The following is a 13260-nucleotide window of genomic DNA, read 5'->3' as shown; positions in this document are numbered from 1 at the left end:
ATTTGGAGCTCTGACTCTCTTCTTCTTAGGCCTTCCCACCTTCTTGGCTCAATAGCATCTTCCTCTCTAACTGTCCAGAACCTCACACCAGGAACTGGTTGTATGGGATGTTCATAGCATATCTTGTGCATCTCCCTATGATACCAGCTGCTCATGACAGAAAGAGGATCTAGAGAACTAGAGTAGAATGCAGCAATTGCGTGGGGGCATGGTATATGATGTGTGTGATTTAGTTATCTAGATTATGCTTTTATCGTGTGATTTTTCTTTGATATTACCCAAGTTGTTGGCATTTGGCGCAGGAATTAGATGGATTAGTGATGCATGCTAGTAGATATCAAGAGATAGTGAAAGTCGAATTTTTGATGAAGAAAGCGTTGATTTATGAAGGAGTTTAGAGATTGGACTTGAAAACAATTGTTTTAATTTTAATTATGTCCAAAACTCATGTTTTTAATTACTTTGTGTTTTTTGTTTTGATTAAGGCCGAAAGCCCATGTTGGGCAATGGGGCGGCACTTTAGGGATTGATTCCTTTAACCTTTAGTTTTGATCCCCAACTTAGCCGCCATATTAGAGTTATATATTAGGGGGAGTTAGATTTTTAATTTGGTCAACTTTTGGAGACACACGTTTTACTACTTAGTTTAATTAGGTTTATTTTAGTCTTGCAACACACATTTGATTAGCTTTAGAAATTATTTTGTTACTTTGTTTTTTTTACTTTTGGAGTTGGCGGCTACCTTGAAGATTAGTGCAGGAGACGATTTCTTTTGGGTTTTAATTATGGTGATTTCTTTCAATTTCAATTCTAGTTTATTATTTTGTTTTATGTTTGATTTTATTTACTTGATTGTTCCAGATTTAATTATGAATAGCTAAATCTTTAATTCGGCGAGAATAATGAAGTATTAATTTAATAATCTGTGAGACCTAATTGAGCATAAAATTGGCTCCTGTTGATTTCGATTTGTTCCTTGTGTTTAAAGATAGTTCTGATTTGATTTAAGCCTGATCAACTTAGGTTAAATTGGATTACAGTCAATTGGTTCCCCCATTCCATAATTGTTGGAATATGGCTGATTAGTGATAAAGCTACCATGTTCGTAGTAGGAATAAATTGGTGGATGAATTATTACTAGCGTATCTAGGATAATTTATCTAAACTGGGTTCCTTCATCTTAATGCTATTAGAATATTAAATCTAGGTCTGGCGTCTCCAGCTAGGTTATATTTTAATAAGGGAAATAGGCAGGTCTGGCGTCTCCAGCTGTTTATCGACACAGTAAGTAGGAATTGGGGTACGTCCGTTGCGTTTCACGGTATCCTATAACTAGTTGGTTGATAGGGATTAATTTATCTTTGCGTCGATGAACAGAGTCATTAAATTAATATGGATTTATTCGAGCTGAGTTACTTTTCTTTGATTATTTTCTAGTGTTATTTTATTTGATTTAATTTGCTTTCTTAGTTAATTAATATTTCTCTCAATTTAAGGCGTGGTGGCTACACCAATTTTAGATCTTTAGGAAATTGATTGCAATTACCCGTTCTCTGTGGTTCGACCCTACTTGCTACTAACTATACTAATTCTTAGCTATTGCAGGAATTATTTGGTGGAATACGACGTCCACCAAATTGGCGCCGTTGCCGGGGAACGGTGTTAATTAATTTCTTTTTTCCTATTGATTTTATTTTATTTTATTTTTTCTGTTGTTTTTTTAGCGGATTTTAAAAAAAAATCCAGGTTGAGAAAAGAGGTAATGCGAGGAAGTTGCGAAAACTGTCTGAATCGAAAAATTGTTCTGTTTGCCCAAACAGAACCGTTTCTCAAAGCTGAACTCAGTGCCTCCACTGTTGAAGAGGATCTGTTTGCCCAAACGGATCCTGACTCAGAGGCAGAGACAGAAATCGAAGTGGATCCTGAATCTATTTTCATGACTGTGATTGATCCTTTGGTTGATGATTTTGTTGAGAATTTCAGGGAAGAGGAGCTCGAGCAAGTTATTTTTAGTGTGCTGAATGATGAGGATGTCAAAACGGAGGAGAATGATGCTATTCGAGAGATTATCATGCAGCTGTACTCCACAGATGAAATTCCAATTCGGCACCTATCGAGCATGATGCCCAAATCGACCAGCTCAGAATCGATTATGCCATCTGTTGTGAAGCCATCGAAGGTAGACTCGAAAGAGGTAGGGTTTGGGTGTCATTTTGAAGATTATGGAGAAGTTGGGGTCAAATTGGACAATATGCTAAATGTGGTGGAGTCAACTGCAATTCTGAGATATGCTGGAGGGTTTGACCTAGTCAAAATTCCCCTCATCGTTTCCCTCTCAATTCCACCTCCTTCAAAACATACTCCAGCCATCTACACTCACATATCTCCGCCTGAAACACCACCACTGCCGCGACCTACTCCAGAAACGCCGCCGTAGCCACATACCTCCAGCCTCTATCTCCAACCTGCACCCGCCGCTGCTCTCCAATTCCACAATCCAACACCTCCCTGTTCCGGCCATCATATCTTTTCGTCTGCATCTGGAAATCACCACCGCCAACCTCCATTACCGCCCTCCATCTCCACTCACATCTCTCCGCCTGAAACACCACCGACGTCACGACCCCCTCCAGAACCGCCGCCCTCCGCCCTCTGCTGGCATCTCCACAAGGCAACGTGCACGGTGATATCCTTCTCTTGTGTTTTATTTTTTCTTTTTGTTTATCTTTGTCTTGTTTATTATCTTGTGTTTTTGTTAGTTTTTTGTGTGCTTCCCTTTTTTATGCTTTTTCTTGTTTGCTTGAGGGCAAGCAACGTCTAAGTGTGAGGAGGGGGATATGTCTTTGTTTTTGTGTGTCTATGTTGAGTTGTTGTTTTCTTGCATGTTAGCCAAGTGAGTGTTAGTTTGTTAGTTTTGTGTACGCATGCTGCCAAGTTGCACTTTGTGATGAAGTAGATGACTTGATACTTTTGGAATCAAAGAATTGTGATTTTATGGATGAATCTTTATTAGATGAAAATTGGGATGACGAAGAAAGGCAATAAGTGAGTAAAAACCACACATAAGTGAGATTTGAGTTTAATAGAGTAGAGCACTCTCTACTATATTTCTTCTTTGAGTGATTTGATATTCATGAGGTCGTGATATTAAGTGTGTCATATGTGACAAATGATAGAAGGCACTAGGAAAGCTCATTTGGCCTGCGTTTCATTGCCTACCCATACATTAACCCCTAGTGAGCCATTTTTGAAGCCTTGGCCATTTTTGTTCTTACTAGTCACTAAATATTTAGCCAAGACATGTTTTGGACTCTCTCTTTGACCCAATGATGCATGTCTAATTTTGAACTTCATTCCATTAATTACTAGAGAAAGTTAAGCTGTGGTTACATGTGCCGTTTGCCCAAATTGTTGTCTTGTATAAAATGATAAGGATCTGTGATCCATTTGGCCAAACAATGGCATTGATCAGATCAATTTTTTAGGATGGGAGCAGTTTTGGGAGACGATTTGTGGGGATATTTTTGTAGATTATGATTGCATGTTGATTGGGGATATAGAAAAAAAGAAGGGTGCTGCTGTTTAAAAAAAAATGAAAAAAAAAGAAAAAAGAAAAAAAAAAGGAAAACAAAATCGAAAAAAGAAAAGAAAAGAGAAAAAAAAAACAAACAAAAATGTTGCACCAATTTGAGTTGAGCATGTAGTATCATTATTATTGTTGGAGTTTTCCCCAAGATTAGTTGGTTGCTTTCTTTCTCTATGAACTTGAAATTGTGGATGATGATTTGGATTAGATGTGCACACTTTGATCTTCATTGCTTGAGCCTAGGAACCCCTTTAGATCCTTCCAATCTTATGAATGGTCCCTAGCCCCATTACGCCAATTGAACAAAGTCCTTTTTGAGTCACTATTTAACCGCGGTATATCTTGACTGAGTGGATCTTTTCTTGTGTGTGTGAATGTCCCCAATTGCAATTTGAGCGAATGAGTGAAGTCGTGAGCTGTACTTGTTATTGCCTGATTTTGACTAATTTGATGATAGAGATGCATTCTTGAGATTCTAAATTTTTCATTTTGAAGGTTGAGAGTTATTTATGAATTACTTAGTTTATCTTGGCAGTATAAGTTACAAGCTAGCAGTTGGCATTTACTTGGCTGTTGTGTTTTCGTGTCTCACTTCTTATCTTACATATTTCTTTTTCCTTTCCGTGTGTTTGTGTGTTGAGTCGGGGGAAAGTCGTGTCTAGATAATTGTTTCCACTATTGAGTCTTTTCTTCACTTCATACTTGAGGGCAAGTATGATTCAAGTGTGAGGAGAGTATACCACTTAATTCCCACATTTGACATGTACATTTCTTAGTGTCTACAAACACTATGTGTTTGTTTTCTCCATCAGTTACTTCATAACCATTGTCCCCATTCCATAGGACATTACACTCCATCGACTCTTGCTAGTTTGAATCAAATAATTTGAGGGCATTCGGACACCATTCAGTTTTCCAAGTATTTACCACTGACTTCCTATCCCTTATCCTAGACATAACAATCATCCTAATATCTTCTAGCATAGATATGATTGGCTTATGCCTAGCATCTGAAATACTTGAATTAAATGACTCACTGATGTTGTTGTCCACCATGTATGTGGAACATCTAGAGCTTTGAAAAGCTCTACACCAGTGCTCACTTGGGTATTGAAGAAGGTCAGTAGTTGCCTTCTTGTTGATGGCTGAAAGCTTGGCCATGTTCATTTTGAATTCCATTGGATAAGAACTCCATGCTGTAGTCCAAAACTTTTTCTTGAATTCTTCACCCCTCAATTTCTTGCTCCAATTGGCATAAATATGCCTTGCACACCACCTGTGTTCAGCTTGAGGTGTGACTTCCTTCACTGCCTCCATCAAACCCTATGCAAAAATAGGCAGACATTAATAGATAATAGGCAGATATTAATAGCTAATAAGTAAGCAATTTGAAGTTGCTTACCTTTTGCATATCTGACATTACTGTGACTTGACCACCCTCTTCTAGATTCAGCTCCTTCTTCAACCACATCATAAACCATCTCCAGTTGTTCTTGTTTTCTTTATTAACCACTGCCCAAGCAATGGGAACTATGCCATCATTCCCATCCTTCCCCACAGCAGTCAAGAGACATCCAAATGTTTTTCCCTTTAAGTGACAACCATCTAGAGATATTAGGGGCCTACATCCACCTAGCCAGTTCTGCCTACATGGTTCTAACATCACAAAGATTCTCTTAAATACCTTCATTCCACTCTGAAGCTGCTCACTAGAAAGCTGAAATTCCATCTTACTTCCAGGCATCGAAGTTTTAATTATCTCACAATAGGCAGACAACCTATTGAATTTCTCCTTGTAACTGCCATCTAACTTACAAATGATCTCCTTTTTTGCTCTCTTACACTTGTGCAAGCTTACATGTAATTTCAAATGTTCTTTGACATGGCCTTGCATGTCCTTAGAAGTGAACTTGGGGTTCCTATATACTGTCTCCTTAAAGTACTTAGCCAAATAAGATTGGCTAGCACCATGGACTTCCCTTTGCTTAATACAAGTGTGGTCAGCAACAAGAGTTTTCACAGCTAGACCACCAACATCCCCATCCTTAGAAACATGCATCACAAATGGACATTCTTTCTCATTGACACAGATTACTCTAATTCTAGTTTTTTCATTTTTCAAAAACTTCAATTTGTAACCAAACTTGACAGAATAAGCATTAATGGCTTCCCTAGCCTCCTTTGCCCCTGCAAAAGTCATTCCCAACTCAAAGCCACCCTCTTCACCCCCTGAAACAGATCCCACAAGTTGCTCTATAATTTTCTCATCATCATCACTCTCCTCTGCCTCTTCACTATATATGCTAGAGTTGTCATTACTCTCATCTGCCTCACCACCCTCATTTTCAACTCCCATGTTTCTCCCTATGTCTGTCTCTGCACCATCATTTTGAGGTTGCTCACCACCCTCATTTTGAACTCCTTCCACAATCCCTATGCCTGTCACCCAACTAACATTCAAGTCAATATCATCAATACCATTTGCATTCACACTTTCATCTACCCCATCACCACCTTTGCCCTTATTCAAATCATTTTTTTTCATCTTCTGCCCCATGCCCTCTGCCCTCAAACTTTCATCTACCCCATCACCACCTTTGCCCTCATTCAAATCATTTGTTTCCACCCTCTGCCCCATGCCCTCTGCCCTTTCAGTTTTATTTACCCCATCTTCAGATCCCACAACTCCTTCATCCTCCATATGAATCTCAACCTCATGTTTCTCCTCTAATATTTGATGATCATTATCTTCTACAAACATCTCTAAAGGTATAAAAGTAGGCATAGGGTCACGCTCATGATCTGCAAAGAACTGAATCTCTTCTTCGCTAACTAATTCTAGATAGTTAATTACTTTTTTACACTGGATAGGATCTCTAAGGGGAACTAGGCCCTTCTCTATGATGTAGTCAGAATCCAATGCATAGACTAATTTAGGTTTTGAACCATAATATTCCTCAAATTTAGCTATTATTCGTTCTAAAGTCATGTTTTTCATTGTGTCTTTTACTTCTTCATGATTAAAACCATTATAAAACAATTCACCATTTTCTTCCCTTCGATCCCATAAACCCCACCAATTGAAAATAAATGTAACCAAAGTATCCGACATGCTGCACAAATAACACAAACAACTTAGGGGGCTACATTCATGCTTCATCTTAAAAAAATTCGAAGAAAAAAAAATCAAAAATCATATTACTCCATCGCCCTTGCATGCTCTGAAAAAAGGTATTCAACGATTGGATTTTAGCCGTAACTTACCTATTTCGTGTTTAGCGTCTTCGTATGATCGATTGCTGTCAACAAATGGGGTGGAAATCACCTTCTCCTTCTTTTCTGCCGCTTGAAGTTTTCGAATGTGAAGAACAGTTTCGAATGTGAAGAAAACTCTTCACATTTTGCCTTCATATCTAAAGGCGCGCATTTCGTTGGTGTGGGCCCGTCTCGGATTAAAAAAAAAAAAAAAAAAACAAATTTTCAACGACGTCAGCCCACCGTTAGCACGTGGGTTTATTTGCATATTTTTCATGTACTATAGGGGAGGTATTTGCACCAAAGTCGAGTGTGGGGGGCTAAACGCTCTAGAGGGGGGTCTACTTTAGGGACTAATCTGCACATTTACCCTCTTTTTTTTGACAAATACATCAGAATCTATGGATTGTTAAAATTCATGAAATGTTGAATACCACCTGATATTAAAAGACTTTAAAAAGTCTGGTTTGAATACCTCTGGATTTTAAAAGACTTTAAAAAATCTGGATTGAATATCTCTGAATTTTAAAGGACTTTTAAAAGTCTGAATTGAATACACCCAAACTTTCGAAATCCTTTAAAATCCTAGAGAATCTCAATCCAATACACCCCTAAGAAAATTCAAAAACTTCTGTGATTTCTTTTTCACCCCTACGTCTCTCCCATTCTAGTTACTATATTCTCTGTTACGAAAATAAAGTCAAACGTAGAAGAAAATGAGAATGTCAAGAGTTTAACCAATTCATTTATGTTCACAAAGTCGGCCATTCTGTACTCGTTAAGCCTTTGGATTTTCGGTCCTGTTATTTTCTTGTGATCATATTGATACCGCGTTTACATCAATATTATGGAGCAGTTACATGGAAGAAGACAAACGCTAGCTTTTTCCACCTTCTAAACACAATGGGCATCTCAACCCCACTTTTTGGTGGAAACGCATGATATTGTTGGAAAATTGATTTTAAAAAGATGATATTTTGAGTCATGATATATTTAATTTTGTAGAATTAAATAGCAAAAAATTCACCTCGAAATGATCATGATATACTTATTTACTCAAAATTAATTTTTGGTGTGCAAAAAATAATTAAAATTGATTAATTAAAATGTGAAAATATGGGATAAAGTCATAAACATTAAAGATGACCTAATGCTCATCTCACATTATTTAATTAACATTAATTAATTCTATATATAAGTTTTATATTGAAACAGGTATAATAATTATGTACATAAGTGATGAATTGTACAACGACACATGTATGCACCGCCGCGGCCACCCGCCCAACCCCGGCCTCATGCGCTGTTCCGAGTCTGTGAATTTATATCTTGACAATTGGTCTTTGATTGGCGTTAGTTCAATTTGTTTATTTTTAGTTCGGCTTTATATATAATTTAAGTGTGTTGTACCAATTAATTTCTTATCCTGATTGGGTTTTATGGCGTAAATGGGCTTTACCTAGTTTTATACTCCCTTTTTTGGAGCAACAAATAATTCAGTAATTTATTATTCTGTTTTTTGGAGTAGTAAACTAGTAATGGAATGTATATATGTAGTTTGAGTGTGTATAACTATAACTAGCGTGGTAAAAAATTCTATAAAAGGTCAAAAAAAATCCCTAGTCAGACAACACCAAATTATTAAAATGTGAGTCGTCTACCTTCACCTTTCATCCTCTCTATTTTAAAAAAATTCTCATTATTTTAGTCTATCGGTCAAAATTATAGTTTGTATAATATTAATCTTGTGTTTGACCTTACATCATTCACCCATATAAAACAGAAACAAGAGTTGATTTTTGTATATCTTTTTATCTGACTCCAACAAGATGCCTTGTTATGAAAGTTAAAGCAAGACTAAAGAAACATAACTAAGTTAGTTAAACCGAAAGGCCTAAAAACTGTTATCATGGTAGAATGCAGAAAAAAAATCTCAAACTTTGTATTGATATGCGCCCTCATAATCCACACAATAAATGGCGCAAACGACACCATTAACCTTTCCGAAAGCATTAGAGATGGCGAAACACTGGTTTCATCAGGTGGGATGTTCGCGCTCGGATTTTTCAGTCCAGGAACCTCTACCAACCGGTATTTGGGCATATGGTACAACAAGATACCAAATCAGACAGTGGTTTGGGTTGCCAACAGAGAAGCTCCACTCACAAATAAAACCGGCGTCTTAACAGTGACGGAGCCTGGAATTTTGTCGCTTCTCAACGAAACTAACGGCTCAATATGGTCCACCAACAGATCAAGAAGCGTGCAGAATCCAACCGCACAGTTGCTGGATTCAGGGAATCTTGTGGTAAAGGATGCAGACGATGATGATTACCTATGGCAGAGCTTCGACTATCCGTGCGACACGTTTCTCCCCGGCATGAGCTTAGGATGGAACTATGCGAGCGGGGTGGAGAGCTACATCTCTTCGTGGAGGAGCGAGAGCGACCCTGCCCCGGGGAGGTACTCAGTCCACCTCGATCCCACTGGATACCCGCAGTTGCTGACCAAGGAAGGTAGTACTCTTAAAAAAAGGATGGGGCCGTGGAATGGGGTTAGATTGAGTGGTGGACCAAATTTAAGCGGTGATTCTGTGTATAATATATCGTTAGAGATGAGTAATGATGTGGTCAAGTATAGGGTAGATACGCTTGATCCATCAGTTATTTGGAGGTCTGTTCTGACAAACAATGGCGATTCAGGCCGCTGGATTTGGAGCACTCAAGCCCACATCTGGACTCCTTACACAAGAACAGTGTCAGATTCATGCGACAAATACAATTCTTGTGGTGCGAATGGCTTTTGTGATGGGAACTCGGCATTTTGTCGATGCCTAGATAGGTTTGAGCCTAGAGATAAACAGCGTTGGGGCAGAGCAGAGTGGTGGGGTGGGTGTGTTAGAAAGGCGGATTTGAACTGTTCTAACGATGTGTTTTTGAGCTATCCAGAGATTAAATTGCCAGATGCAAGAAACTCTACAATCAGAGATGAGAACATTACGCTCCAAGAATGTGAAGCAGAATGCAAGAGGAACTGTTCTTGCACGGCGTATACGCGGTTGGATATCAGAGGTGAGGGGAGAGGCTGCTTGTTTTACTATGGGGAATTGATTGATATCAGAACATTGTTTACAGGAGGGCAGAATCTTTATATTAGATTGGCTTCTTCAGAATCTGCTGCAGGTATCAATTTCATCAACATTTTACCTTGATTACTACCTTTGTTTCATCATATTTCATATACATTTTGTGTGGACAGGAGAAGTTTCAGACGATAATGGGAGGAACAAAGCAATAATCATAACGAGTTTGACATCCATAACGGGAATGGTTCTTGTTTGCGTAAGCCTCTATTTGATTATAACGCGAAAGAGAAAGGAGGCGATGGGGACACAAGAAGGTACATGTTTATGGAGAGTGTGCATTTAGGTTGAAAAGTATATCACCATAGATGTATCTGTTAGTGCGCTTACTTGCCTGATTTTTCCACATCTGTAGAGGCATTTAGTGCAAATCGTGTTAAAGAAGCAGAGGTTCCATTCTTCAGCTTCTCAACAATCTTGAAAGCTACTGATCATTTTTCTTCAAAGAACAAGCTCGGTGAAGGTGGATGCGGACCTGTTTACAGGGTATAATACGTACAAATCCTGTGTCAAATTTAGATTGTTTTTTATTACGTTCCACATTTGAAAGTTTGGTCTGTAGGGCAAGTTAGAAGACGGACAGGAAATAGCAGTAAAGCGTCTCTCAAAAACCTCATCACAAGGAGTTGATGAGCTCAAGAATGAAGTACTGTTGATAGCCAAACTTCAGCATCGCAATCTCGTGAGGACGTTAGGGTTCTGTGCTGAAGGAGATGAGAGCATGTTGATCTATGAATACATGCCGAATCATAGCCTCGACTTTATTTTATTTGGTCAGACAAAATTATTCAATATGTTTATTACACTACACCAAAACAAAAGTGTCAACTCCCCAATCTGTTTAAACAGATCAAACAAAGAGTATGTCACTTGACTGGCGAAAACGGTTTCACATTATCAACGGAATCGCAAAGGGGCTGTTGTATCTCCATCAAGATTCGAGATTAAGAATCATCCATCGCGACCCTCAAAGCTAGCAACATTCTGCTCGATGCAGACATGAATCCAAAGATATCAGACTTCGGATTAGCGAGGAGTTTCGGAGGGAACGAAACAGAAGCTCGAACTCGCAGAGTTGTGGGAACATAGTAAGAACACTAGTGGTTGTGATGATGTATTTAAATATTCAATTCGTAACACTAATTCTCACTCCATGCGCAGTGGATACATGTCTCCAGAATACGCGGCAGACGGGCTGTTCTCAGTCAAATCCGACGTGTTCAGCTTCGGTGTGCTGGTGCTAGAAATTGTGAGCGGGAAGAGGAACAGAGGATTCTTCGTCAAAGATGATAATCTCAACCTTCTTGGACACGTACGTCTCTATCACTCCTATCTTTTTAACAGACATAACAAAGTAGGATGTTTTTGAACAGGCGTGGAGGCATTATAAACAAGGCGACTCCATCAAACTAGTGGATCCGGCTCTAGGCGAGGCGTTTGATGCGGCGCAGGTGGTGCGGTCAATTAATGTGGGGTTGATGTGCGTGCAGAATTATGTTGAAGATAGGCCAAACATGTCTGCAGTAGTATTTATGTTGGGAAATGAAGTTGCATTACCTCAGGCTAAGCAGCCTGGTTTCATGGCAGAGAGAGATGTTTTAGCTTATCGCAGATTTAGTAGCTCAAATGCAGCAAACTCACTGAATCATATTACAATTACTATGGCAGAGGGTAGGTAGATACGGGAAATGTCTTAGCTACACAATGTGTAATACACATTGCCGTTAGGATCCTTACACGTGTATTGTTAATAAAGTGACTTTTGGTTTGGTTTTGTTCGACCGGTTCGAGTTGCAATTGTCAAATACCACCCAACCCATTTTGTCAAATACCACTTCTCCCCCAGGATACTTACACGTGTCCCTATAAATTGTGTAGCCTTTTCTTTGTATTTTTGAATTCTGATTTTCAGATGTTTCCTCCCAGTTGTTACTGACTTGATGATGGAATCTTGTTCCTGGGTGCATGATGATGGAGGATTTATCAAATAAACGCTCCTTTTTAACAGTTGAGTTTGTTACTTGTTTTGGATCAATTTTGTTGTGATTATGTTCGGATCAAAGCAATCTACATTAGAATTAGAGAAACCGAAAAAACACATAAATATAATTAAATAGATTTTGTCATTTTGAAGACATTCAAACAGCAAAAAATTTCAATGTTAACAAAACGCTTGGATTTGAGTTTATAGCATCATTGGAACTATGGTCTTAAATCGAAGGTATTGTATGTCAAGATTTTTAAAAAAAAATAATAAAATAAAAAAATTAATTAAAACAATTGTGTGTCAAGATTTTGGGAACAATAATCATTGTGAGAGTTTTAGGCTTCTTGATATGCCTGCACGGGTAATTGAAAGAAGGAATAAATGATAGGTTGATGTATAAAAATTGTAGTAATTTGACAAAATTAATAAAATTACCTCTGCAGAGCAAAGAACATAGAATGAGAAGTCTTTTGAACAAGATTATGTTTTGATAAATTTTCAGAAAATTAGAATGGTCAACGTCGGTTGGTGGGTGAAATAAATCTATATAATATATAAAAGATGAATTTTTTTTCTCCATATTTTCCCTCTTTCTTTTCTTTTCCTTAAATTTAATTTATGCATATTATATATAAGTTCGTGACAAAATATTTAATATGTTATTAAAATCATCAAAAATAAATTTAAATCGAATAAATTATGAAAATTTGAAAATATTATTTTCTCTCTTTGTTAATATTTTACTAACTTTTTATTTATGTTTGTGTATGAAAAATATTTATTTATTTATTATGACATGTAATACTCTATAATAAAAATGTGTAATGTTAATTTTCGTTATTAAATAATTTAGAGAAATTGATATGTTTATTTTATTTTTAAAATAAATTTTTATATTTATTTATATTTAAATTCTATTTAATATTTATACTTATTTATTTAAACATGTCGTTTAATTTCGATGTTCGTTGTGCATAACACGGCTAGGCGTACTAGTAATACTATGAATTTTGGGATGATACATGATTCGCAGAATATGTGGTTGAAGCAGATTACAACACGTAAATCTCATCTTCAAAATAAAATTATTTACAATATATCCAAAATTTATGGCCTTCCATAGCTATATTAAACTTTTATCCAGATAGAAAAATAAATAAGACAAAATTTGAATTGAAATTTTGATAGTGAAAATTTTATTTATGAGATATAATCTTTATTCAAAGTCGTCGCGCTTTTGAAATAGTCATTTTGAAGAAGAAATCACAATATTTGGCCACTAATTAAAAC

At 37.3% G+C, this 13260-nt stretch overlaps 1 pseudogene; it reads left to right on the top strand.

Annotated features, from left to right (window-relative positions):
• The first annotated feature begins 8695 nt into the window (after positions 1–8695).
• LOC131012105 (G-type lectin S-receptor-like serine/threonine-protein kinase At4g27290) lies at positions 8696–11769 on the top strand (annotated as a pseudogene).
• Positions 11770–13260: the final 1491 nt, after the last annotated feature.

The sequence above is a fragment of the Salvia miltiorrhiza genome, chromosome 2, assembly GCF_028751815.1.
Source record: "Salvia miltiorrhiza cultivar Shanhuang (shh) chromosome 2, IMPLAD_Smil_shh, whole genome shotgun sequence".
In the NCBI taxonomy this organism is placed as follows: Eukaryota; Viridiplantae; Streptophyta; class Magnoliopsida; order Lamiales; family Lamiaceae; genus Salvia; species Salvia miltiorrhiza.
This window is presented reverse-complemented; position numbering and strand designations above follow the sequence as displayed.